Here is a 26,039-nt window from a genome sequence, read left to right as displayed (position 1 = left end):
CCCCACCCCCCAACCCCCAACCCTACCACACACCCACTCACACACACACCCACCACCACCCCTCCTCTTTTTTTTCTTTCTATTACCACCCCCCCCCCCCCCCCACCACCACCACCACCCCGACTTTACACTACCCTACCCCGCAGACTGGAGCTTTACGGGAGATATTTGCCCATATTATTGTTTGTGCGAGTGCGGGAGGCGCGCGGGCGGCGCTTCGGCAGCGGGGAGGAGGAGACAAAATGGCGGCCGGCGGAGAAACCGGTAAGGCAGCGAGAGAGAGGGAGAGAGGGGAGACCGGGGTGCCTCCACCGTTTTCGTTAGCTCTCGATCACAGGCGTTACCGCCGCTCCCTACGGGACGTGTTCATGTTTCCAGAGGGCCCGAATCGGGAATATTTTTTTTATATACCCCCCCCCCCCCCCCCCATTTCTTACTCGCTGACAGGATAGAAAAGCAAAATGGCGGCCGGTGGGAGGAAGAGGGGTTGGGGGGTGTGTGTGTGTGAGGGGAGGATTGAGGGGGGGGGGGAGGGAGAAGATTGGGGGGGGTGTGTATGTGTAGGGGGAGGGGATTGGGAGGTGTGTGTGAGGGGATTGGGGGGTGTGTGAGTGGGAGGGGATTGGGGGGTGTGTGAGAGGGGAGGGGATTGGGGGGGTGTGTGTGAGGGGATTGGGGGGTGTGTGAGAGGGGATTGGGGGGGTGTGTGTGAGGGGATTGGGGGGGTGTGTGAGGAGGAGGGAATTGGGGGGTGTGTGAGATGGGATTCGGGGTGTGTGTGTGTAGGAGGGGATTGGGGGGTGTGTGAGAGGGGATTGGGGGGTGTGTGAGAGGGGAGGGGATTGGGGGGGTGTGTGTGAGGGGATTGGGGGGTGTGTGAGAGGGGATTGGGGGGGTGTGTGTGAGGGGATTGGTGGGGTGTGTGAGGAGGAGGGAATTGGGGGGTGTGTGAGATGGGATTCGGGGTGTGTGTGTGTAGGAGGGAGGGGATTGGGGGGTGTGTGTGAGGGGATTGGGGGGTGTGTGAGAGGGGATTGGGGGGGTGTGTGTGTGTAGGGGGGAGGGGATTGGGGGGGTGTGTATGTGTAGGGGAGGGGATTGAGGGGTGCGTATGTGTAGGGGGGAGGGGATTGGGGGGTGCGTATGTGTAGGGGGGAGGGGATTGGGGGGTGCGTATGTGTAGGGGGGAGGGGATTGGGGGGTGCGTATGTGTAGGGGGGAGGGGATTGGGGGGTGCGTATGTGTAGGGGGGAGGGGATTGGGGGGTGCGTATGTGAAGGGGGGAGGGGATTGGGGGGTGCGTATGTGTAGGGGGGAGGGGATTGGGGGGTGCGTATGTGTAGGGGGGAGGGGATTGGGGGGTGCGTATGTGTAGGGGGGAGGGGATTGGGGGGTGCGTATGTGTAGGGGGGAGGGGATTGGGTGCGTATGTGTAGGGGGAAGGGATCGGGGGGTGTGTGAGGGGGAGGGATTTGGGGGGTGTGTGAGGGGGAGGGATTTGGGGGGTGTGGGAGGGGATTGGGGGTGTGTGAGGGGGAGGGGATTGGGGGTGTGTGAGGGGGAGGGGATTGGGGGGTGTGTGTGAGGGGATTGTGGGGGTGCGTATGTGTAGGGGGAAGGGATTGGGAGGGTGTGTATGTGTAGGGGAGGGGATTGGGGCGGTGTGTATGTGTAGGAGAGGGGATTGCGGGTGTGTGTATGTGTAGGAGAGGGGATTGCGGGGGGGTGTATGTGTAGGGGGAAGGGATTGGGGGAGGGTGTATGTGTAGGGGGAGGGGATTGGGGGGTGTTTGTGTAGGGGAGGGGATTGGGGGTGTTTATGTGTAGGAGGAGAGGATTGGGGGTGTTTACGTGTAAGGGAAGAGGATTGGGGGGTGTTTACGTGTAGGGGAGGGGATTGGGGGGTGTTTACGTGTAGGGGGAGGGGATTGGGGGGTGTTTACGTGTAGGGGGAGGGGATTGGGGGGTGTTTACGTGTAGGGGGAGGGGATTAGGGGGTGTTTATATGTAGGGGAGGGGATTGGGGTGTGTGTGAGTGGGAGGGGATTGGGGTGTGTGTGAGGGGGAGGGGATTGGGGGGGTGTGTGTGAGGGGATTGGGGTGCGTGTGTGAGGGGATTGTGGGGGTACGTATGTGTAGGGGGAAGGGATTGGGGCGGTGTGTATGTGTAGGGGGAAGGGATTGGGGCGGTGTGTATGTGTAGGGGGAGGGGATTGGAGGGTGCGTATGTGTAGGGGGAGGGGATTGGAGGGTGCGTATGTGTAGGGGGAGGGGATTGGGGGTGTGTATGTGTAGGGGGAGGGGATTGGGGGGGGTGTGTGAGGGGATTGTGGGGGTGCGTATGTGTAGGGGGAAGGGATTGGGAGGGTGCGTATGTGTAGGGGGAAGGGATTGGGAGGGTGTGTATGTGTAGGGGAGGGGATTGGGGGTTGTGTATGTGTAGGGGAGGGGATTGGGGGTTGTGGATGTGTAAGAGAGGGGATTGCGGGGGGTGTATGTGTAGGGGTAGGGGATTGGGGAGGGTGTATGTCTAGGGGGAGGGGATTGGGGGAGGGTGTATGTGTAGGGGGAGGGGATTGGGGGTGTGTATGTGTAGGAGGAGGGGATTGGGGGGTGTGTATGTGTAGTGGGAGGGGATTGGGGTGTGTGTGAGGGGGAGGAGGAGGGGATTCGGGGGGTGTGTGTGAGGGGATTGCGGGGTGTGTATGTGTAGGGGGGAGGGGATTGGGGGGTGTGTAGGTGTAGGGGAGGTGGGGATTGGGGGGGTGTGCGAGGGGGAGGGGATGGGGGGTGTGTATTTGTGTGGGGGAGGGGATTGGGGTGTATGTGTAGGGGGGAGGGGGCTGGGGTGTGTGTGAGGGGATTGGGGTGTGTGTGTGAGGGGGAGGGGATTGGGGGGTGTGTGTGAGGGGATTGTGGGGGTGCGTATGTGTAGGGGGAAGGGATTGGGAGGGTGTGTATGTGTAGGGGGAAGGGATTGGGAGGGTGTGTATGTGTAGGGGAGGGGATTGGGGGGTGTGTATGTGTAGGGGAGGGGATTGGGGGTTGTGTATGTGTAAGAGAGGGGATTGGGGGGTGTGTATGTGTAGGGGGAGGGGATTGGGGGGTGTGTATGTGTAGGGGGAGGGGATTGGAGGTGTGTATGTGTAGTGGGAGGGGATTGGGGTGTGTGTGAGGGGGAGGAGGAGGGGATTCGGGGGGTGTGTGTGAGGGGATTGCGGGGGTGTGTATGTGTAGGGGGGAGGGGATTGGGAGGGTGTGTATGTGAGGGGGAGGGGATTGGGGGGGGTGTATGTGTGGGGGGAGGAGATTAGGGGGGTGTGTATGTGTGAGGGGGAGTGGATTGAGGGGTGTGTATGTGTAGGGGAGGTGGGGATTGGGGTGGGTGTGTGAGGGGGATGGGATGGGGGGTGTGTATGTGTGTGGGGGAGGGGATGGGGGGTGTGTATGTGTGTGGGGGAGGGTATTGGGGTGTATGTGTGGGGGAGGGGGCTGGGGTGTGTGAGGGGATTGGGGGGGTGTATGTGTAGGGGGGAGGGGATTGGGGGGTGTATGTGTAGGGGGAGGGGATTGGGGCCTGTGTATGTGTAGGGGGAGGGGATTGGTGGGGTGTGTATGTGTAGGGGGAGGGGATTGGTGGGGTGTGTATGTGTAGGGGGAGGGGATTGGTGGGGTGTGTATGTGTAGGGGGAGGGGATTGGTGGGGTGTGTATGTGTAGGGGGAGGGGATTGGTGGGGTGTGTATGTGTAGGGGAGGGGATTGGTGGGGTGTGTATGTGTAGGGGGAGGGGATTGGGGGGGTGTGTATGTGTAGGGGGAGGGGATTGGGGGGGTGTGTATGTGTAGGGGGAGGGGATTGGGGTGTGTGTGAGGGGGAATGGATTCGGGTGGTGTGTGTGAGGGGATTGCGGGGGTGTGTATGTGTAGGGGGGAGGGAATTGGGAGGGTGTGTATGTGAGGGGGAGGGGATTGGGGGTGTGTGTATGTGTGGGGGGAGGAGATTAGGGGGGTGTGTATGTGTGAGGGGGAGTGGATTGAGGGATGTGTATGTGTAGGGGAGGTGGGGATTGGGGTGGGTGTGTGAGAGGGAGGGGATGGGGTGTGTGTATGTGTGTGGGAGGGGATGGGGGGTGTGTATGTGTGTGGGGGAGGGTATTGGGGTGTAGGGGGAGGGGGCAGGGGTGTGTGAGGGGATGGGGGGGTGTATGTGTAGGGGGGAGGGAATGGGGGGGTGTATGTGTAAGGGGAGGGGATTGGTGGGGTGTGTATGTGTAGGGGGAGGGGATTGGTGGGGTGTGTATGTGTAGGGGGAGGGGATTGGGAGATGTGTATGTGTAGGGGGAGGGAATTGGGGGGTGTGTATGTGTAGGGGGAGGGGATTGGGGGTGTGTGTATGTGTAGGGGCAGGGGATTGGGCGGGGTGTATGTGTAGGAGAGGGGATTGCGGGGGTGTGTATGTGTAGGAGAGGGTATTGCGGGGGGGTGTATGTGTAGGGGGAGGGGATTGGGGGAGGGTGTATGTGTAGGGTGAGGGGATTGGGGGAGGGTGTATGTGTAGGGTGAGGGGATTGGGGGGTGTTTATGTGTCGGGGGAGGGGATTGGGGGTGTTTATGTGCAGGGGAGGGGATTGGGGGGTGTTTACGTGTAGGGGGAGGGGATTGGGGGGTGTTTATGTGTAGGGGGAGGGGATTGGGGGGTGTTTATATGTCGGGGGAGGGGATTGGGGTGTGTGTGAGTGGGAGGGGATTGGGGTGTGTGTGAGGGGGAGGGGATTGCGGGGGTGTGTATGTGTAGGGGGGAGGGGATTGGGGGGTGTGTAGGTGTAGGGGAGGTGGGGATTGGGGGGGGTGTGAGGGGGAGGGGATGGGGGGTGTGTATGTGTGTGGGGGAGGGGATTGGGGTGTATGTGTAGGGGGAGGGGGCTGGGGTGTGTGTGAGGGGATTGGGGGGTGTGTAGGGGGAGGGGATTGGGGGGTGTGTATGTGTAGGGGGAGGGGATTGGGGGGTATGTATGTCTAGGGGGAGGGGATTGGGGGGGTGTGTATGTGTAGGGGAGGGGATTGGGGGTGTGTATGTGTAGGGGGAGGGGATTGGGGGTGTGTATGTGTAGGGGGAGGGGATTGGGAGGGTGTATGTGTAGTGGGAGGGAATTGGGAGTATGTGTAGGGGGAGGGGATTGGGGGGGTCTGTGTGAGGGGATTGGGGTCGTGTGTATGTTTAGGGGGGAGGTGATTGGGGGGTGTGTATGTGTACGGGGAGGGGATTGGGGGGTGTGTATGTGTGGGGGAGGGTATTGGGGTGTAGGGGGAGGGGGCAGGGGTGTGTGAGGGGATGGGGGGGTGTATGTGTAGGGGGGAGGGAATGGGGGGGTGTATGTGTAAGGGGAGGGGATTGGTGGGGTGTGTATGTGTAGGGGGAGGGGATTGGTGGGGTGTGTATGTGTAGGGGGAGGGGATTGGGAGATGTGTATGTGTAGGGGGAGGGAATTGGGGGGTGTGTATGTGTAGGGGGAGGGGATTGGGGGTGTGTATGTGTAGGGGCAGGGGATTGGGCGGGGTGTATGTGTAGGAGAGGGGATTGCGGGGGTGTGTATGTGTAGGAGAGGGTATTGCGGGGGGGTGTATGTGTAGGGGGAGGGGATTGGGGGAGGGTGTATGTGTAGGGTGAGGGGATTGGGGGAGGGTGTATGTGTAGGGTGAGGGGATTGGGGGGTGTTTATGTGTCGGGGGAGGGGATTGGGAGTGTTTATGTGCAGGGGAGGGGATTGGGGGGTGTTTACGTGTAGGGGGAGGGGATTGGGGGGTGTTTATATGTCGGGGGAGGGGATTGGGGTGTGTGTGAGTGGGAGGGGATTGGGGTGTGTGTGAGGGGGAGGGGATTGCGGGGGTGTGTATGTGTAGGGGGGAGGGGATTGGGGGGTGTGTAGGTGTAGGGGAGGTGGGGATTGGGGGGGGTGTGAGGGGGAGGGGATGGGGGGTGTGTATGTGTGTGGGGGAGGGGATTGGGGTGTATGTGTAGGGGGAGGGGGCTGGGGTGTGTGTGAGGGGATTGGGGGGTGTGTAGGGGGAGGGGATTGAGGGGGTGTGTATGTGTAGGGGGAGGGGATTGGGGGGTATGTATGTCTAGGGGGAGGGGATTGGGGGGGTGTGTATGTGTAGGGGAGGGGATTGGGGGTGTGTATGTGTAGGGGGAGGGGATTGGGGGTGTGTATGTGTAGGGGGAGGGGATTGGGAGGGTGTATGTGTAGTGGGAGGGAATTGGGAGTATGTGTAGGGGGAGGGGATTGGGGGGGTCTGTGTGAGGGGATTGGGGTCGTGTGTATGTTTAGGGGGGAGGTGATTGGGGGGTGTGTATGTGTACGGGGAGGGGATTGGGGGGTGTGTATGTGTAGGGGGAGGGGATTGGGGGGTGTGTATGTGTAGGGGGAGGGGATTGGGGGATGTGTATTTGTAGGGGGAGGGGATTGGGCGGCGTGTATGTGTAGGGAGAGGGGATTGGGCGGTGTATATGTGTAGGGGGAGGGGATTGGGGGGTGTATGTGTAGGGGGAGGGGATTGGGGGGGTGTATGTGTAGGGGAAGGGGATTGGGGGGGTGTATGTGTAGGGGGAGGGAATTGAGGGGTGTATGTGTAGGGGGAGGGGATTGGGGGGGTGTATGTGTAGGGGGAGGGGATTGGGGGGGTGTATGTGTAGGGGGAGGGAATTGAGGGGTGTATGTGTAGGGGGAGGGGATTGGGGGGGTGTGTATGTTTAGGGGGGAGGGGATTTGGGGGGTGTGTATGTGTACGGGGAGGGGATTGGGGGGTGTGTATGTGTAGGGGGAGGGGATTGGGGGTGTGTATGTGTAGTGGGAGGGGATTGGGGGTGTGTATGTGTAGGGGGAGGGAATTGGGGGGTGTATGTGTAGGGGGAGGGGATTGGGGGGGTGTGTGTGAGGGGATTGGGGTAGTGTGTATGTTTAGGGGGGAGGGGATTGGGGGGTGTGTATGTGTAGGGGGAGGGGATTGGGGGTGTGTATGTGTAGGGGGAGGGAATTGGGGGTGTGTATGTGTAGGGGGAGGGGATTGCGGGGTGTGTATGTGTAGGGGAAGGGGATTGGGGGGGTGTGTATGTGTAGGGGATTGGGGGGTGTATGTGTAGGAGAATGGGATTGGGGGGTGTGTATGTGTAGGAGAAGGGGATTGGGGGGTGTGTATGTGTAGGAGAAGGGGATTGGGGGGTGTGTATGTGTAGGGGAGGGGATTGGGGTGGTGTGTATATGTAGGAGGAGGAGATTGGGGGAGTGTGTAGGGGGAGGGGATTGGGGGAGTGTGTATGTGTAGGGGGAGGGGATTGGGGGAGTGTGTATGTGTAGGGGAAGGGAATTGGGGGGTGTGTAGGGGAGGGGATTGGGGGGTGTGTGTGAGGGGGAGGGGATTGGGGGGTGTGTGTGTGAGGGGGAGGGGATTGGGGGGTGTGTGTGAGGGGGAGGGGATTGGGGGGTGTGTGTGAGGGGGAGGGGATTGGGGGGTGTGTGTGAGGGGGAGGGAATTGGGGGGTGTGTGTGAGGGGGAGGGGATTGGGGGTGTGTGAGGGGATTGGGGAGGTGTGTGTGTAGGGGGAGGGGATTGGGGGGTGTGTATGTGTAGGAGGGAGGGGATTGGGGGGTGTGTGTGTGTATGTGTAGAGGTTGGGAATTGGAGGGGGTGTGTGTGTAGGGGGAGGGGATTGGGGGTTGTGTACGTGTAGGGGGAGGGGATTGGGGGGGTGTTTGTGTAGTGGGGCGGATTGGGGGGTGTTTGTGTTGGGGAGGGGATTAGGGGGGTGTATGTGTAGGGGGAGGTGATTGGGGGGGTGTATTTGTAGGGGGAGGGGTTTGAGGATGTGTAGGGGGAGGGGATTGGGGGGTTGTGTATGTGTAGGGGGGAGCGGATTGGGGGCGTGTGTAGGGGTGAGGGGATTTGGGGGAGGGTATGTGTGAAGGGGAGGGGATTGTGGGGGTGTGCAAGTGTGAGGGGGAGGGGATTGGGGGTGTGTGTGATGGGGAGGGGCTTGGGGTGGTTTATATGTGTAAGGGGAGGTGATTGGGGGGGTTGTATGTGTAGGGGGTGGGGATTGGGGGGCTGTGTATGTGTAGGGGGAGAGGATTGGGGTGTGTATATGTGTAGGGGGGAGGGGATTGTTGGGGGTGTGTGTGAGGGGGAGGGGATTGCGGTGTGAGGGGGAGGGAATTGGGGGGTGTGTATGTGTATGGGGAGGGGATTGGGGGGGTGTGTATGTGTAGGGGGAGAGGATTGGGGGGTGTGTAGGGGTAGGGGATTGGGCGGTGTATGTGTAGGGTAGGTGATTGGGGGGTGTATGTGTAGGGGGTGGGGATTGGGGGGGTGTGTATGTGTAGGGTAGGTGATTGGGGGGTGTATGTGTAGGGGGGAGGGGATTGGTAGGGTGTGTAGTGGGGAGGGGATTGGGGGGGGTGTGTGAGGGGGTGGGGGTGGGGATTGGGGGGCTGTGTATGTGTAGGGTGGAGGGGTTTGGGGGTGTGTGTGAGGGGGAAGAGATTGAGGGGTGTGTATGTGTGGGGGGGAGGGGATTGGGAGGTGTGTGTATGTGTGGAGGGGAGGGGATTGGGGGTGTGTGTTTGTGAGGGGGTGGGGATTGGGGTGTGTGAGGGGGCGGGGATTGGGGTGTGTGAGGGGGAGGGGATTGGGGTGTGTGAGGGGGAGGGGATTGGGGTGTGTGAGGGGGAGGGGTTTGGGGTGTGTGTGTGTGAGGGGGAGTCGATTGGGGGTGTGGGGGGGAGGGGAAGGTGATTGAGAGGTGTGTGTGTAGGGGGAAGGGATTGGGTGGGTGTGTATGTGTAGGGAGGAGGGGATTGAGAGGGTGTGTATGTGTAAGGGGGGAGGGGATTGGGGTGTGTGTGTGAGCGGGAGGGGATTGGGGGTGTGTGAGAGGATTGGGGTGTGTGTGTGAGGGGGAGGGGATTGGGCGGGTGTGTGTGTGAGGGGGAGGGGTTTTTTGGGGGCGTATGTGTGAAGGGGAGGGGTTTTTTGGGTGTGTATGTGTGTGGGGGGAGGGGATTGGGCGGGTGTGTGAGGGGGAGGGGATTGGGGGGGGGGGTGTGAGAGGGAAGGGATTGGGGGAGTGTGAGGGGATTGGGGGTGTGTGTGTGAGGGGGAAGGGGATTGGGGGGTGTATATGGGGGGGAGGGGATGGGGGTGTGTATGGGGGAGGGGTTTGGGGGGGCGTGAGGTGGAGGGGATTGGAGGTGGTGTGTGTGAGGGGGAGGGGATGGAGGTGTGTGTGAGGGGATGGGGAGGGAATGGGGGTGTGTGTGTATGGGGGGTGGGGAAGGTGGGGGGGTGTGTGTATGGGGGGAGGGGATGGGGGGGGTGTGTGTATGGGGGGAGGGGATGGGGGGGTGTGTGTATGGGGGGAGGGGATGGGGGGGTGTGTGTATGGGGGGAGGGGATGGGGGGGCCGTGTGTGTTTGGGGGGAGGGGATGGGGGCTGTGTGTGTGTATGGGGGGAGGGGATTGGGGTGTGTATATGGGGGAGGGGATGGGAGTTGTGTGTATCGGGGAGGGGAAGGGGGTGTGTGTGTGTGGAGGGAGGGGATGGGGGGTTGTGTATATGGGGGCGTGTGTGTGTATGGGGGGAGGGGATGGGGTGTGTGTGTGTGTATGGGGGGAGGGGATGGGGAGTGTGTGTGTGTATGGGGGGAGGGGATGGGGGGGGTGTGTGTGTATGGGGGGAGGGGATGGGGGGGCGTGTGCGTATGGGGGGAGGGGATGGGGTGTGTGTGTGTGTATGGGCAGAGGGGATGGGGGTATGTGTGTGTATGGCGGGGGCGTGTGTGTATGAGGGGAGGTGATGGGGAGTTGTGTGTGTATGGGGGGAGCGGATGGGGGGGCGTGTGTGTATGAGGGGATGGGGGTGCGTGTGTGTATGGGGGAGTGTGTGTATGGGGGGAGGGGATGGGGGGGTGTATATGGGGGGAGGGGATGGGGAGGCGTGTGTGTATGTGGGGGGAGGGGATGGGGGGACGTGTGTGTATGAGGGGATGGGGGTGCGTGTGTGTATGGGGGTGTGTGTGTATGGGGGGAGGGGATGGGGGGGTGTATATGGGGGGAGGGGATGGGGAGGCGTGTGTGTATGTGGGGGGAGGGGATGGGGGGACGTGTGTGTATGAGGGGATGGGGGTGCGTGTGTGTATGGGGGTGTGTGTGTATGGGGGGAGGGGATGGGGGGGTGTATATGGGGGGAGGGGATGGGGGGGCGTGTGTGTATGGGGGGAGGGGATGGGGGTGTGTGTGTATGAGGGGAGGGGAGGGGATGGGGTGTGTGTATGGGGGAGGGGAGGGGATGGGGGTTTGTGTGTGTATGGGGGGAGGGGATGTGTGTGTGTGTGTATGGGGGGTGGGGAGGGGATGGGGGGGTGTGTGTGTGTGGGGCGAGGGGATTGGGGGTGGGCGGGAGGGGATAGAGGGGTGAGTTTGAGAGGGGATTGTGGGGAGGGCGATGCAGTGGGTGCGAGAGGGCGAGATGAGGATGGGGGCGTCAGATGAGGATGGGGGTTGCGAGGTGGGGGTGGGGGAGCGTGAGGGGTTGGCGGGGTCATGGGTGAGAGGTGATGGGAGGAGCATGTGAGCGATAGGGGTTTGGGGGGGATGAAGGTGATAATGGTTGGGGGTGGGGGGCATGTGCGGGTTTGGGGAAGTGCATAAGTGGGGCTGGGCGTGTCAGGAGGGTCTAGGGGAGCTTGTGGGTGAGAGGGGATGGAGGGACCGGTGTTTGTGGGGGGGGTGGTTGCGAGAGGATGGGGATTAGGGGGCTGATGGCGAGGGGGGATGAAGGGGGATGTGGTGGGTGAGAGTGGATGAAGTGGGGAGGACGGGGGGATGGTGTGGTTGAATCGGGGAGTGAAAGCGAGGGGAGTGGTGTGGGTGAGAGTGGATGAAGGGGGTCAGGGCTTGGTGGTGTGGCAGGGAGAGGGGCGTGGTTGTGTGACGACAAGGGGGTGGGGGGTGGGCAGGGCGCAGTGGGAAGGTTGGGAAACGGAGTTAATGTTACGAGTCTGTGTGACTGTTCGTCAGAGCTCTGAAGAAGTCATATGGACTCGAAACCTTAACTCTGTCTTTCTCTCCACAGATGCTGTTAGACCTGCTGAGTTTTCCCTGCTTTTTCTGTTTTCGTTGTGGGGAATGAGGGATTGGGGGAGCGAGAGTGGGATTGGGGGTGGCAAGGGGTTATGCGGGAGCGTGCTGACAGGGGGTGGCGGTGTGGCGCAGGAGGGCGGTGAGAGGGGGTGGTGGGGTTGCACAGGAGAGCAGTGAGAGGGTGTGGCGCAGGAGCGTGGTGAGAGGGGGCAGTGGTGTGGCGCAGGAGCATGGTGAGAGGTGGCAGTGGTGTGGCGCGGGAGCGTGGTGAGAGGGGGCAGTGGTGTGGCGCGGGAGCGCGTTGAGAGGGTGTGGCAAGGGGGTGGCAGTGGCGCAGGAGCGCAGTGAGAGGGTGTGGCACAGGAATGCGGTGAGAGGGGGTGATGGTGTGGCGCAGGAGCTTGGTGAGAGGGGGCGGGGGGTTGCACGGGAGGTCAGTGAGAGGAGGCAGCAGTGTGGCGCAGGAGCTTGGTGAGAGGGAGTGGCGCAGGAGCGCGGTGAGAGAGGGTGGCAGTGTGGCGCGGGAGGACGGTGAGAGGGGGTGGTACAGGAGCTCGGTGAGAGGGGGTGGCAGTGTGGCGCGAGAGGGCGGTGAGAGGGGGCGGTGGTATGACGCGGGAGCTTGGTGAGAGGGTGTGGTACAGGAGCATGGTGAGAGGGGTTGGCAGTGTGGCGCGGGAGGGCGGTGAGAGGGAGCGGCGAAGTTGCATGGGATGGCGATGAGAGGAGCCAGCGGTGTGGCGCGAGAGGGCGATGAGAGGGGGTGAGGGTTTGCGTGGGAGGCAGGCGAGGGAGAGTGGCTGAGGGGCTGCGCATGCGGGTAGGAGAAGGCAGGGAGGGGGATGAGGCAGAAGGGAGGGAGAATGGGTGCCAAGAGCAGGGGGTGTGCGTGTTTGATAGGGAGGGTGAGAATGTGAGAGGGAGGTCAGGAGGGTGTGTGAGAATGTGTATGAGGCTGCGTGAGGCAGGGAGACCAGTAAGCTGGCAGCACAGTCTATATAGAGGGTGGTGGTGGTGTCACAGTTCATTTCGGGAGTCCCAGTAGGTACACCCACAGTGCTGTTAAGGGAGGAAGTTCCAGGTTTTTGACCCAGTGACAGTGAAGGAATGGCGATATAATTCCAAGTCAGGATGGTGTGTGGCTTGAAGGGCAACTTGCTGGTGGTGGTGGTGTTCCCATGCATCTGCCTTCTAGGTGGTAGAGGTCACAGGTTTGGAAGATGCTTTCAAAGGAGTCTTGCTGAGTTGATGCAGCACATCTTGTAGATGGTACACACTGCTGCCAGTGTGTTGGGGGTAATGGATGTTGAAGGTGGTGGATGAGATGCCAACCAAGCAGACTGCTTTGTCCTGGATGGTGTCGAGCTTCTTGAGTGTTGTCACTGCACCCATCCAGGCAATTGGAGAGTATTCCATCACACTCCTTACCTGTGCCTAGTAGATAGTGGGCAGGCTTTGGGGAATCATGAGGTGAGTTACCCTCTACAGAATTCCCAGCCTCCGACCTGCTCCTACAGCCATAGCTCTGTTTTTGGTCAATGGTAACCCCTCCCAGGATACCGATAGTGGGGGATTTAATGCCACTGAATGTCGTGAGGAGGTGGTCAGGGTTCTCTTGTTGGAGATGGTAATTGCCTGACACTTGTGTGGCATGAATGTTACTTGCCACTTATCAGCCCAAGCCTGAACGTTGTCCAAGTCTTGCTGCATTTGGACATGGACTGCTTCAGTATCTGAGTCGTTGCGAATGGTGCTGAAGATTGTGCAATCATAAGGGGAAATCCCTTGAAATATTGTACAGTTGTCCACCCTGAACTCCAAAGTTCTTTTCACCACATGACTGACCAGAAATCTCTCCTACTTTTAACGTCTGCCATTGACGTGTGTCGGAAGGATTTGCAGGTTAATACTCAACTTGTTTAACCGCATTATGAATGCACCTCCCATGGCCATCAAGTCCTGGAATGGGACTCATTCGAACTCGGAGCTTCACTCTGTCACAAGAGCTCTCCCAGAGGAGGCGTATTTGTAAAAGAAATGTTTTTACATTTGCTGTCAATGTTAGTAGGTGTGCACTGCCCACAAATATATATTATCCAAAGAAAGATACTGCAGGAAATCTGCAGAAAAGAATTAGAAAATGCTCAAAATACTCAGCAGTTCAGGCAGCATCTGTGAACACTGTTAATGGTTTTTCATTCTTTCATGTGATGTGGGCATTGCTGGTAAGGCCAGCATTTGTTGCCCATTCCTAATTGCCCTTGAACTGAGTGGCTTGCTAGGCCATTTCAGAGAGCAGTTAAGAGTCAACCACATTGCTGTGGATCTGGAGAGGCCAGGATGGCAAATGGGTTTTTACAACAATCGATTACTGTGACTAGTTTTAGATTCCAGATTCATTAACTGAATTTAAATTCCACCAGCTTCTGTGGTGGGATTTGAACCCCTGTCCCTAGTGACATTACCCCTACACCACCATATCCCCAGGAAATTCATGCCACACAGGTGCCAGGCAATGACCAACCCCAACAACAGAGAATCTAACCATGGTCCCTTGACATTCAATGGCATTGCCATCACTGAATCCCCCATTATCAACATCCTGGAGGTTACTATTGAACAGGAACTGAACTGCACTAGCCATATAAATACTGTGGCTATAAGAGATGTTTCAGATCTTTAAGGTATATGCATAAGGATCACCAACCATGTTATATTATTTCATGGGTATGTATGTACGCATGCATAAGTATCCAGAGTGCCACCTCACTCATTACTGCACCACAGTTTGTGTACTGAACCAACAATGTATCCGCCTGTAGCACATGGTGTGATCTGAGAAATACATTTGATGAAGTTCCAGCATTTGAGTCTAAACTGTGATTGTTTCAAACTTCTAGGAACCACAAGACATAACATGTATTTGTAAAAAAAGTTATTTTCACCGACTCGTTCATAGGCATGGGCTCCCCATTAACATATTCTGATTGTATCAGACCCTACACCATCGAGGTTGAAAATAGCAAAGCCACTAGGTAGTTAAGGAAGTGGTAATTATTTGGACGTCAAAAAAGTAAAACATCATAAAAACAAATAATGTTGGAAATTAGACCTCAGCAGGTCAGCAGCATCTGTAGAGAGAAAAACCGAGTGAACATTTCAGGTCAATGCCCTACGGCCAGAACTGGCCTGAACTGCTGAGTACTTTGAGCATTCTCTCTCTTTATTTCAGCCTTCCAGCGTCAGCAGTTTCTTGCTTTTGTATTAAGCTCAAGTAATTGATTTGTAAAAATAAAAAGCCACAAGCCATCCTGACTTTCAGTTTTTTATTAATTCATTTACAGGATGTGGGTGTCGCTGGCCAGGCCAGCATTAATTGCCCATCCCTAATTGCCCTTGAGCAGGCGATGGTGAGCTGCCTTCTTGAACCACTGCAGTCCACGTGGTGTGGGCACACCCACAGTTTTGTTAGGGAGGGAGTTCCAGGATTTTGACCCAGCAACTGGAACGGCGATATATTTCCAAGTCAGGATAGTGAGTAGTTAAGAGGGGAACTTCCAGGTGATGTTCCCAGGTGTGCTGCCCCTGTCCTTCAAGATGGTAGTGGTCACAGGTTTGGACGTTGCTGCCTAAGGAGCCTGAGTGAGCTTCAGCAATGCATCTTGTAGATGGTACACACTGCTGCCACTGTTTCAGTGGTGGAGGAAGTGAATGTTTGTTTGTGGGAGGGGTGCCAATGAAGCATGCTGCTTTGTCCTGGATGGTGTCAAGCTTCTTGAGTGTTGGCACTGCACTCACCCAGGTAAGCGGAGAGTATTCCATCACACTTCTGACTTGTGCCTTGTAGATGGTAGACAGACTTTTGGGAGTCAGGAGATGTGACTCGCACAGGATTCCTAGCCTCTGACCTGCTCTGGTAGCCACAGTATTTATATGGCTAGTCCAATTCAGTTCCTGGTCAATGGTAACCCCCCCAGGATGTTTATAATGGGGGAATTCAGCGATGGCAATGCCATTGAATATCAAGGGGCCTTGGTTTGATTCTCTATTATTGGAGATGGTCATTGCCTGGCATTTGAACACGGACTACTACAGTATCTGAGGAGTCGCGAATACTGCTGAACATTGTGCAATCATCAGTAAACATGCCACTTCTGACCTTATGATTGAAGGCAGGTCATTGATGAAGCAGCTGAAGATAGTTGGGCCTAGGAGACTACCCTGAGGAGCTCCCGCAGTGATGTCCGGAACTGAGGTGATTGATTTCCGTCAACCGCAACCATCTTGCTTTTTGCTAAGTATGGCTCCAACCAGCGGAGAATTCCCCCCCCCCCCCCGATTCCCATTGACTGCAGTTTTGCTAGGGCTCCTTGATGCCACACTCGGTCAAATGCTGTCTTGATGTCAAGGGCAGTCACTTACCTCGCCTCACTCTGGAGTTCAACTCTTTTGCCTATGTTTGAACAAGGCTGTAATGAGAACAGCCGTTCCTTCACTTTCGAGGCGTCAAAATTCTGGAACTCCCTAACAGCACAGTGGGTGTACCTACACCGCATGGACTGCAGCAGTTCAAGAAGGCAGTTCACCAGCAACTTCTCAAGGGTAATTAGGGATGGGCAATAAATGCTGGCCTAGCCAGTGACGCCCACATCCCACGAACAAATAAATTTTAAAAATGAGCTGCAGTGGGTGGGCTTAAAAAGGGTTAGGTAACGACTTCAAATTATTGGAACATCCTTACCACTTCAAAAATGCTTAATTGCCAGTAGACCCTGAGGTCCTAAAAGGTGCGTGTAAATTCAAGTGTGTTCATTCTTACTGAACAGGCCTAAGCTCTGTTCTTTAGAAAAGTGAAGACTGTGAGCTGACCCAATAGCAGTCTTGTAAAATTATGAAGAATTCAATAGGATACAAGTAGAGGTGAGACTTTCACTTATAGCTAGGGGTCATTAATATAAGATAGTCACTAATAAATTCAGGAGAAAGCCCTTTAACCACAGGGTGATCAGAATGTGGAACGTGCCACAAGAATTAGAGGAAAATTGTTGCATTAAAAGGGAAGCTAGATAAGTACATGATGAGAGGAATGGAAGGATATGCTAAAAGGGTTAGATGAAGTAGGTTGGAGAGGGAGGTTCCTCTGGAGCATAAACACTGGCATAGACCAGTGGAGCTGAAAGCCTTTTCCTGTGCTATAAATTGTGTGAGATATATGTTCATATAAATCTTGCATTCCATAGAACTAGAATTATGAAATATCAATATTACTATTAGATGCATTCTTTGATATTGTACAGTTTGTTTGAGTACTTCTCTTTCAACGAAGTACTGAAATCTACCACAATTAGCAGCCGATAATTACTGATACAGGAGGCAAACTATTTCTAACTCCAAATTCACTCAGAACCAAAAAAAAACAATAATTTGCATTTGTTGTAGTGCCTTTAACTTGGAAAAATATCCCAAGGTGCTTCATCGGTAGAACAAAAAGAAAAAAAACTTCCATTTAAATAGTGCCTTTCACAACCTCCATTTACAGCCAATGAAGTACTTTCAAAGTGCAATAACTGTTGTAGGCCTTTGCACCAGATTTAAGCATCATCTGTCAGACCCCTTAACTAAAGGGAAAATAAGCCACGTTAGCCAAAATACAAAATAAGATCAAAATACCGGACATACTCAGCTGGCCGGGCAACATCTGCGGAGAGAAGAAAAAAGTGAATGGCCCGAATTTTGCCTTTGGCGGGCGCGCACGATTGGTGGGCCTGGGAGCGGTCGGGAAATGAGCCCTCAAACGCGACTGGCTGCCGACCGCAATTTCATACTGGCTGGCCTGTATGAAACACGCGCTGAAAATGCTCAGCGCTGCCGGGGTGGGGGCGGGAAGAGGGCGGGCGATGATATTTCCGCGGGCGCGGGTGAGCGCTGCGAGAAAGCTCCCTGAAGGCAGACAACCGCCTCAGGGAGCTGCAGACTTGAAAATCATCAAATAAATGTTTAAAAAGCTGCAAAAAAAAGTCCATGCATCACAAACAGCTACCTGAAAATACAGCTGATAAAAATGCGGTCCACAGATATTTATTATTATTTTATTTCTTAATGGAAATTTCATCCTGCCCTTGGATGAGGTTTGATGAAAAATGTAAAGACCACCTAGCCGTTCTGCCCTTCTGCCAACCATAAGGTTGGACGGGCCATGAAACATTGGAGACAATTGCGCCATTAATGAGCTTAATTGCCCTCTTAATTGTCGGCAGGTGCACTTCCAACTTTGGCGCGCACAGACCCAACGAAACATGCAAGTGCGGGATGACGTCGGGATGCTTGCCCGACCTCTTCTCGTGCAATTTTACACCCAATCGGGTCAGGTGGCACCTGCCTGCCGGACATAAAGATCAGCCCAATGTTTCATCAGGACTGGGAGAAATTAAGAAATGTAGCAGATTTTAAGCAAATACGTAGGCAGGGAAATGTGAGGGGGCAGGGGAGGAGGAAAGAACTAGAGAGGTTGTGTATAGGGTGGAAGACAGATTAAATGACAAAACAGGTGATGAGGCAAGGCAAAATGAGACAGTAATGGGACAAGTAAAGAAAAGATGTTGTACAGCATACCATTACTTTTGATCTTCTGGATAAGTCACTTGCATATAATTATCCAGTTCTGTACATAGAAGAGCATAATGAATTGATGCTGTATATAGCAGGAATGAAAATTGCTAAATTTTATAATATATTCTTGATTTCAACCAGATTATCACATGAACATGGGCTAAACATTATTCCGTGTGTTGCAAGGACAAATCAGGGGAAAACATGCTGGACCACATTTGATACTCCAAGCCTAATTATAGAATTGTATTGCTGTGTTTACCTTTCTCCTCTGCTTTCACTGTGATATATACCATCTCCTCCATCCAAGAGTTCAGGTAGATAACATTCCCTTGGCTAGTACAATTCTGCAACTGCAGTATACTTACAGCACAGAAACATTTAGCCCACAGAGTTCTGAAGAAGGGTCATACGAACTCAAAACGTTAACTCTGTTTCTCTCTCCACAGGTGCTGCTAGACCTGCTGAGTTTTTTTTCAGCATTTTCTGTTTTTGATGAAGTAACAGATGCTTATGATGGCTTCCTATGAGCCACAACATGGGAGATCCAATAATGTTTTATTAGTTACCACTTTACAAAATCTCATTCTCAATTATATACGTTAAAACTTTTTCTTTTTGCATCCTGTTGTGGACATATATTGCAAGCACTTAATATTCTTTGCCCAATTCCTCAATTATTTACTTGCTCATATTTTTAAGGATAATTTTTGTGAAAAACGTTTGTGTGTGAAGAGTTATGAGCAAGATTGGCTAGTAATGCTATGGATGTATGAAAACTAGTGAGCATTCACACACACATTTCCCCTGAATACAGGACTAACTAACCTCCTTATCTCTGACTTTGTGAGACTGTCTCATTGTTTTTGTTTGGTATCAGCTGACAATATGATTAACCAGGAACTAAATCATCACCTAATGCTATTTTCCTGTGAAGGCTGTCTTGACAACCGTTGCTTCTGAATTTTGCCTTTGCTAAATAGATTACTCATGGTTTGAGGCCTTTGGGCGGTGGGGCAGTAGCAGGGCGGCAACGAGCATTGTGCTGCTGGCTTACACATTTGGCCATATTAGTCAAGAGTGGTGAATCAAGAAGGGGTGGGCTATGTGGGGATATGTAAAGGTGAGGTTTGTGGGAGAAGTTGGGCAATTTGGAAGTACCTGGAGTAGAGGTAAGAACTGGAGGGCTGGGTTATCTCAATGACCTGTTTGCTTGTAGACAGGACTGTATATATTGTCTGTCTGCTTACTGTAATTAATAACTGAAATAAAATCAACTTGATACTAGAGTCTGGATCAGAAGATTATTTTAATGTACTAAGACAATACCATACAGAGCATGCATGTGATTTTCTGACATGGAGATTATGCTTCCTACCAGTAGCGGGCATTTGTGAAATCAGTAAATCATTTTGCAGTTTTTATACAATACTATAGCATTCCAAGTTGATTGTATAATCTTTGGCAAACTGAGACATAACTACATTGTTATTTACTACACAACATATTGGCTTGCAATAATGTTTATGACTGCCACATTTTGTATCTGTCAGGCATTCTTCATCTCCGAATAACTTCAAACTCTCAACCTCTACCATCTAGTAGAACATGGTGGCAGATGCTTGGGAACATCACCACCTCCAAGTTCCATTCCAAGTTGCTTGCCATCTTGACTTGGAAATATATCGCCATTCCTTTGTTGTCACTGGATCAACATCCTGGAACATCCTCCTAACTGCACTGTGGGTGCACCTACATCATGTGAACTGCAGCGGCTCAAGAAGGTGGCTCACCACCACCTTCTGAAGGGAAACAAAGAATAGGGAATAAATGCTGGCCTTGCCAGTGGTGCTCACCCCATGAACATAAGAAAAGTGGGAATATTCACACTTTGACATAAAACTAATTTTACTTCTGGTAAGGTACCAGTAGAGTTGCCAATATTTCATCAATCAATACACAGATGTCATTCTTAGCAAACTGTTAATGAAGAGATACTAATGATACGTAAGTCTACAAATGACATCTAAAACAAGAGCAATTATTGGTATCAAACAGAAACAGCATTTTAAGGATTTAAAGCTGAATTTGTCAACTGAATTCTTAATAAAAAAGATTACTTGAAAGGAGGAAGCATTCCCATTCCTTGAGTAGAGAAAAAAGTCATCAATAGTATCAATTCTAGGTATAAAAAGATAGAAAGGGTCCCTGAAGCCCTTTTAATTCTCTAATTATCATTAGTTATTTCACAAACAAAGCCTCAATCCCAGACAAATTGGTAGTAAGGACATTGACAGCCTGCCTACACACACGCCCATCCCAGAACAATTGTCAGTATGAGCAATATATTTTGAAAATAACTACCTGATTTAGTTCTAAATTCTATCAGGCTTGGTTGTATTAGCATATTCACCACTTCATGTGCTCCTAGCTAAGCATCCTGGGTTATGAGTATACCACAAACAGTAGTTTCTCTCCAGTTCTGCTTTAGTTTCTCTCCTGTGTTTGCTCTGTTTAGGTCTCCTCCAAGTGTTTCTCTCCCTCGCTCAGGCATTCACTTTCATCTTTTTTCCCTCAAGTTTTGTCTCATCTTGCTCTTCAGCTTTCCTTTTGCCTCTTATTTTTTTCTTTTGCCTCGTATTTTTTTCTTGAGATGTGAGTGGCAATAACAAGGCTAAGAACAAATGTCCCATGAAGCAGGGTGGTTGTCTGGCTTCAGCCATCTAGGGTAATTGAATAACAACGCTGAAAAATTATAAAGAGGTTAATTAAAAACTGAAATATAGTCCTTCCATCAAACAAAATGAAGCTATCTTTTGTTAAAAGTCAAATGGCTATGATTCATATGAAGTGCATAAGTGATATATGTAAACTATTCAGTAAGGTCCTCTGTATACAACATTTTAATTTTAGAACTGAAGTACAGCCATCCCATGATTACTAATGCAGAAAAATTGATTTTAACGTTCTCATTTTTATTACTGATAGACACAGGAGTGCAACAATATAGAGCAAGTCCATGTCCCAAAAAAATAGATCTTTCAAACTACCCCTCACCCATGCTTGCAACTAATGTCAAACTGAGACAGCAAAGGTTAGACACAATTGTGACCCAGCTGAGCAGCGGAGAAGAAATGCAAGGTATCACTTGCATTCTTGATAATTTGATTTTTAAGATGTGACTTAATCAATATGCGATGGCGTGATAGTGAACCATACATAAAGATTATGGCCTAGAAATTATTTGATATATGCACAGAATGTAACAGACAGCTCACTAACAATGCAGGGATAAGATTGGGCCATAATACCAGCAGTCGTCCTTGGGTAAGTGAACAATTAAAGAGTGGGGGAGGTGGCGAGTTTGAACAGGTTTGCAAGTTGATTGATTGCATCAGGAGGTAGTGGTGGCACATGTTCTTCGAATGTGGAATTGGAAGGCCTCCCTGCTCCACATTCAGCTAAATATATTTTAATAACAACCTTGTTGGGTTGTGGTCTTTAATGACATCCTGTTAGGCCTTACACAATTGAGGACTTCAAACATATGTTAGGCCCTTTATTTGTATTTTCAAATGCCTCTTTCAAGCTTAGGCACTGCCCGCTGATTTCTGTTTGGCCTTTACTAATGGCAGGTGGCATATTTTTGGGTTGTAATGCCTGAATGCTACATGCCTTCCATTTTGGAGGCCTTTTATGGGCCATAAATGGGTCTTTTTTCTGGTTGGCGGGATGTAACAAGTGGTGTGCACAGGGATCAGTGCTGGGGCCTCAACATTTACAATTTATATAAATTACTTGGATGAAGGGACTGAAGGTATGGCTGCTAAATTTGCTGACGATGCAAAGGTAGGAGAGTAAGTTGTGAAGAGGACATAAGGAGGCTACAAAGTGACATAGATAGGTTAAGTGAGTGGGCAAAGATCCAGCAAATGGAGTTTAATGTGGGCAAATGTGAAATTGTCTATTTTGGCAGGAAGAATAAAAAATACATTTTTTAAATGGTGAGAGATTGCAGAGCTCTGAGATTCAGAGGGATCTGGGTGTCCTAGTGCATGAATCACAAAAGGCTAGTATGCAGGTACAGCAGGTAATTAGGAAAGCTAATAGAATGTTATCGTTTATTGTGAGGGGAATTGATTACAAAAGTAGAGAGATTATGCTTCAGTTGCACAGGGCACTGGTGAGACCATATCTGGAGTAGTGTGTACAGTATTGGTCTTCCTATTTAAGGTAGGATGTAAAAGCGTTAGAAGCAGTTCAGAGAAGGTTTAGATCAATACTGGGAATGGGCAGATTGTCTAATGAGGAAAGGTTGAACAGTTTAGGTTTGTATCCATTGGAGTTTAGAAGCTTAAGAGGTGACTTGATTGAAACCTGATTGATATTTCGGTTTCTAGACAACCACAGAAGCTTTAGGGAAGATATGTTGTGGGGAGAGCCTTCACTGTGGTCATTGGCATAATCAGCAGGGTCTCTGAAGTGGGTTGGAAAAGCAAATGAAAACAGAGACAGGTAAGAGAGAGAAATCATGTTCCCTGACTTACTGTGCATTGGTGCAGGAAATAAACTCGTTACATAAAAATTTGCAATGCCAAACACTTCCTACCAATAAGCACCTTGGGAGAATTTTCTCTCCTTTGGGGGGGGGCATTAGGCAGGAGCGGGTGCAGGCGGACGCGCAGCCAATCACCTCCCACGATCGGGTGTGCGCCGCCAATTTACGTGGGTGGGTCAATTAACTGAGCACTCCCTGTGCGGGCAGGGGGAATAGGCTGAGTCCGGGCCTGTGCTCTTTCACGCATGCACACGAGACAGCACAGAAATCTCCGGGAGGCACAGAATTGCCTCGGAGATTAGTTTGAATTTTAAAAATTTTAATAAAGAAAAAAGAAATTTTAAGACATGTCCTTTCATGTGACAGTGTCACATGAGCTGGGAATGTCAATGAATTTTATTAAAAATTTTTATTAAACTTTAAAAGCCTTCATGAAACCTCATCCCGCCCGTGGTTGAGGTTTCATAATAAATGCGAAGGCCGTCTGGGCTCTTCGCCTGCCCCCCCACCCCCTCCCCCCGCCAACCTTAAGGCTGGATGGGCAGCTCAGTTAATTATTTTAATTGGTTTTTAAATGGCTTTAACAGGCCTTTGACAGTTCGGCGGGTGCGCAGCCAACTCCGGTGCGCGCCTGCCGAACTGAAGATCTGAATGACGTGTGGTGACATCGCGACACACGCCTGACGTCACTGCACTTCATGTTACGTGTCAGCGAGCAGAGTCCGCCCCTGCTCGCTGACCCGAAGATTTTGGCCCTTGTGTCACCTTTATTATGTCAATTAAACATTGAAAGATCTAAAGATACAAATGGTTTGCTATCATGGTTTATATATTAAATCAAAATGACTCAAAATTGTTTGTGAACAAATGACAATTTTTCTCCCAGGAACTGAAATTTTTGATGTCTGGAGTAAGGCTCGAGAAAGATAATTTTAACGAAATGTATTCTCTGACTTGTCTTTTGTGTAATATCTTGATTAATCTTTTTAATTCAAGGTTTTTGTCTGCCTCAAGAGCCTGGGATTCAACTGTGGCCTCGGAACTACATGTCAAACAGGCCAAATTTTAAATTATTGGTCAGAAAATTAGCATGCAATCCTCCCACATGATTTTTACACCCATACTGTACCAAGAAGAAAATTTGCACTGCACTGCACCTCCTCCCTGCTTGCCCCGCCCTGTCCCGCCCCATTTCTTCATAAATTCGCCTTCACCCTTCAGTAAAATTCAAAAGAAGGGGAGTGCAGCCTCTGTGGAGGTCATGGTTCTTCATTTGAATGCCACCTTCCCAAGCTCCTATTTAATATCGAATTGCCAAATGAAGGTTATATAAACACTATCAAGCTCCCTTTGGCACTCGTCAAGTAGAAATGACTTCCCTGGCCCGGGCACATTCACCGGATGGAGGACTGATGCATACCTAACAATTTTCTGTACGGCGAGATGGCTGAAGCCAGACAACCACCCTGCTTCATGGGACATTTGCAAGCTTGACACGAAGGCCCTGAACGTTGATTCTTGCACCTAGGAGACACTAAGTGACGACAGAGAGAAAGGGTGACAGCACCAGTGGGTCGGCGTGCAACACCGTGATTATCAGTGGTTTTGCAACTGTCACCAACATCGAAAACAACCCACAATGATATCTGATAACCGCTTTGTATGTGGCACTTGTGGCAGAACCTGCTTCTCTCAGATTGGTCTCTCTAGCCATCTGCAAAAGTGCACCCTATGAATCTACCCCCATCCCCAACGGATTGGATTTTCTGCATGTCCATCATCTAACGAAGATGGAAGGATGCTGATGATCAAGCTCCTTATATCTGGTGCAAAACGAATATGCAAACATTCAGAAAATTGATAATGTGTTTAAAAGGGAATTTTATTCTTCAATTTTTGGCATTGTTCCAAATCGCTTCTTATTCGATTAGCAATATTTTTTTCCATTTTGACTTATACATAACTGTATTACATGTAATGGATATTCCTTGTAGACTTGCATAATATATCACTGGAAATCTTGCACCAATACAGTTCGGCATACATGCCAGTTATGTACATATCTTCAAGTTACATAGTCCTTACTCAGTATTGTTGCTGAATGAAACTTTTGAATATGATTTTCTTAAATGCTCTAATTTTGCATTATTTTTATAGGCCATTGGCCCTAATGATCTATGTCGTAGTTGTGCTCCATGTGGCCTCTTTCTTCATTTCATCTTATCAGAAGATCCTTCTGTTCCTTTTTCCCTCATATTCTTATCCAGCTTCAGTTAGTCCATGTGGTAGCAAGTTTCACATTCTCAACACTCACTGGGAATGAGTTTTTCCTGAATTCCTCATTGGACTTATTAATGACATATCTATGGTTCCTAGTGTTGGAGTCTCTACATCTACCTTATCAAACACTTTCATATTTTTTATTCTGCTTGTTTTTTTTTTGCAAAGGACATTAATTGAATAAAACAGCACCCTAAAATGAAAACAGCCTGAATATTGAGTGACAACTCCATGGTAATTACAGCATGATAAAAGACATACTTTGACCAAGTTCAAATGCATGTTTCTTATTTCAAGGGTGTCAGTCTGGCCAAAGTACCATTTCGTAATGTAGCAAGTGTGAGAACAAGTGCTATTCAAACTGTAATTTTAACTGCTGTTGCCATGTGAATCATACAATTAAAATTTCACAATGCATTTACATATACAAGCAGCATGGCCCCTTTGTTTTATATCTATAAATTGTGTAAAGTGTGAGATTGAGTCATTGGTTTATACTTTCATCTAAGGGACTGAGAGATCACAGTTTTTGGAAAGATTTAACAGGTTGGGGCTTGTTTCTTTAGAAAAAGAAGACTTAGGGGAGAGCTGATAATGATGATGAAAGCATCTCTCAGGAGACAATGGACTGCGCCCAGGGTGTGTGTCACTTCTGAACTGAACATCGTCTGTTGTGGCTGTAGAGGACAATTCGTGAGTGGCAGTCCCTTCGGCAGTTGGCACAGATGAATAGTATTGGCCAGAGGTTGGCTGATTTTTTTCCCTCCTGGCAGGCTCTCTTTACTGCCATCTGGTCATTTCTTTTGACCTCTGCTTTTCCCACACCTTTCCTGACTGCTTGTCTCCAGGCACTCCAGTCATTAGCAAGGACTTCTCATTTATTGACTCCGATCCTGGTCAACTTGAAGTCTTGCTTGCAGACATCCTTGTATCGCAGACGTGGGTGACCTGTTGGTCTTATGCCGATAGCAAGCTTACAATACAGCATGTCTTTGGGGATGTGGCCATCATCCATTCAGCTCACATGACCCAGCCAATGGAAACGCAACTGACTCAAAATATTCGTCCCAATACTGGGCATCTCCTGGCAAGACAGTGTGCTGAATATGGAAATACACCAACGTGTAGGGATCAGACCTAATGGAAGTCTTTAAAATTATGACTGGGTTGCATGGGGTAGATGTGAAAAGATTGTTAGATGTGGAGATGCTGTTTCCACTTGTGGGAGAATCCAACTTAGAAGCCATAAATACAGGATAATTATGAATAAATCCAACAGAGGAATAAGGCGAAATCTCCATATTTAGAGAGTGGTTAGAATACGAAACTTACTACCACAGAAAATGGTTGAGGCAAATGCTTACATGCTTTTGAAAGAAAACTAGACAAGTATGTGGGAGAAAAGGGAATAGAAAGTTATTCTGAAAGGCTGAGATGAAGCAGATTGAACGTGAGA

General features: G+C 51.3%; 1 long non-coding RNA gene across 1 annotated transcript; it reads left to right on the top strand.

Moving 5' to 3' along the window:
- Nucleotides 1-110: 110 nt before the first annotated feature.
- LOC121278742 lies at nt 111-19,126 on the top strand. The gene is made up of 3 exons (XR_005943272.1): nt 111-264; nt 17,887-18,062; nt 18,195-19,126. It is a non-coding gene; the product is annotated as an uncharacterized LOC121278742 (long non-coding RNA).
- Nucleotides 19,127-26,039: the final 6,913 nt, after the last annotated feature.

This window comes from Carcharodon carcharias, chromosome 6 (assembly GCF_017639515.1).
Source record: "Carcharodon carcharias isolate sCarCar2 chromosome 6, sCarCar2.pri, whole genome shotgun sequence".
In the NCBI taxonomy this organism is placed as follows: domain Eukaryota; kingdom Metazoa; phylum Chordata; class Chondrichthyes; order Lamniformes; family Lamnidae; genus Carcharodon; species Carcharodon carcharias.
Note: the sequence above shows the minus strand (reverse complement) of the source record. Positions and strands in the feature narration are given on the sequence as shown.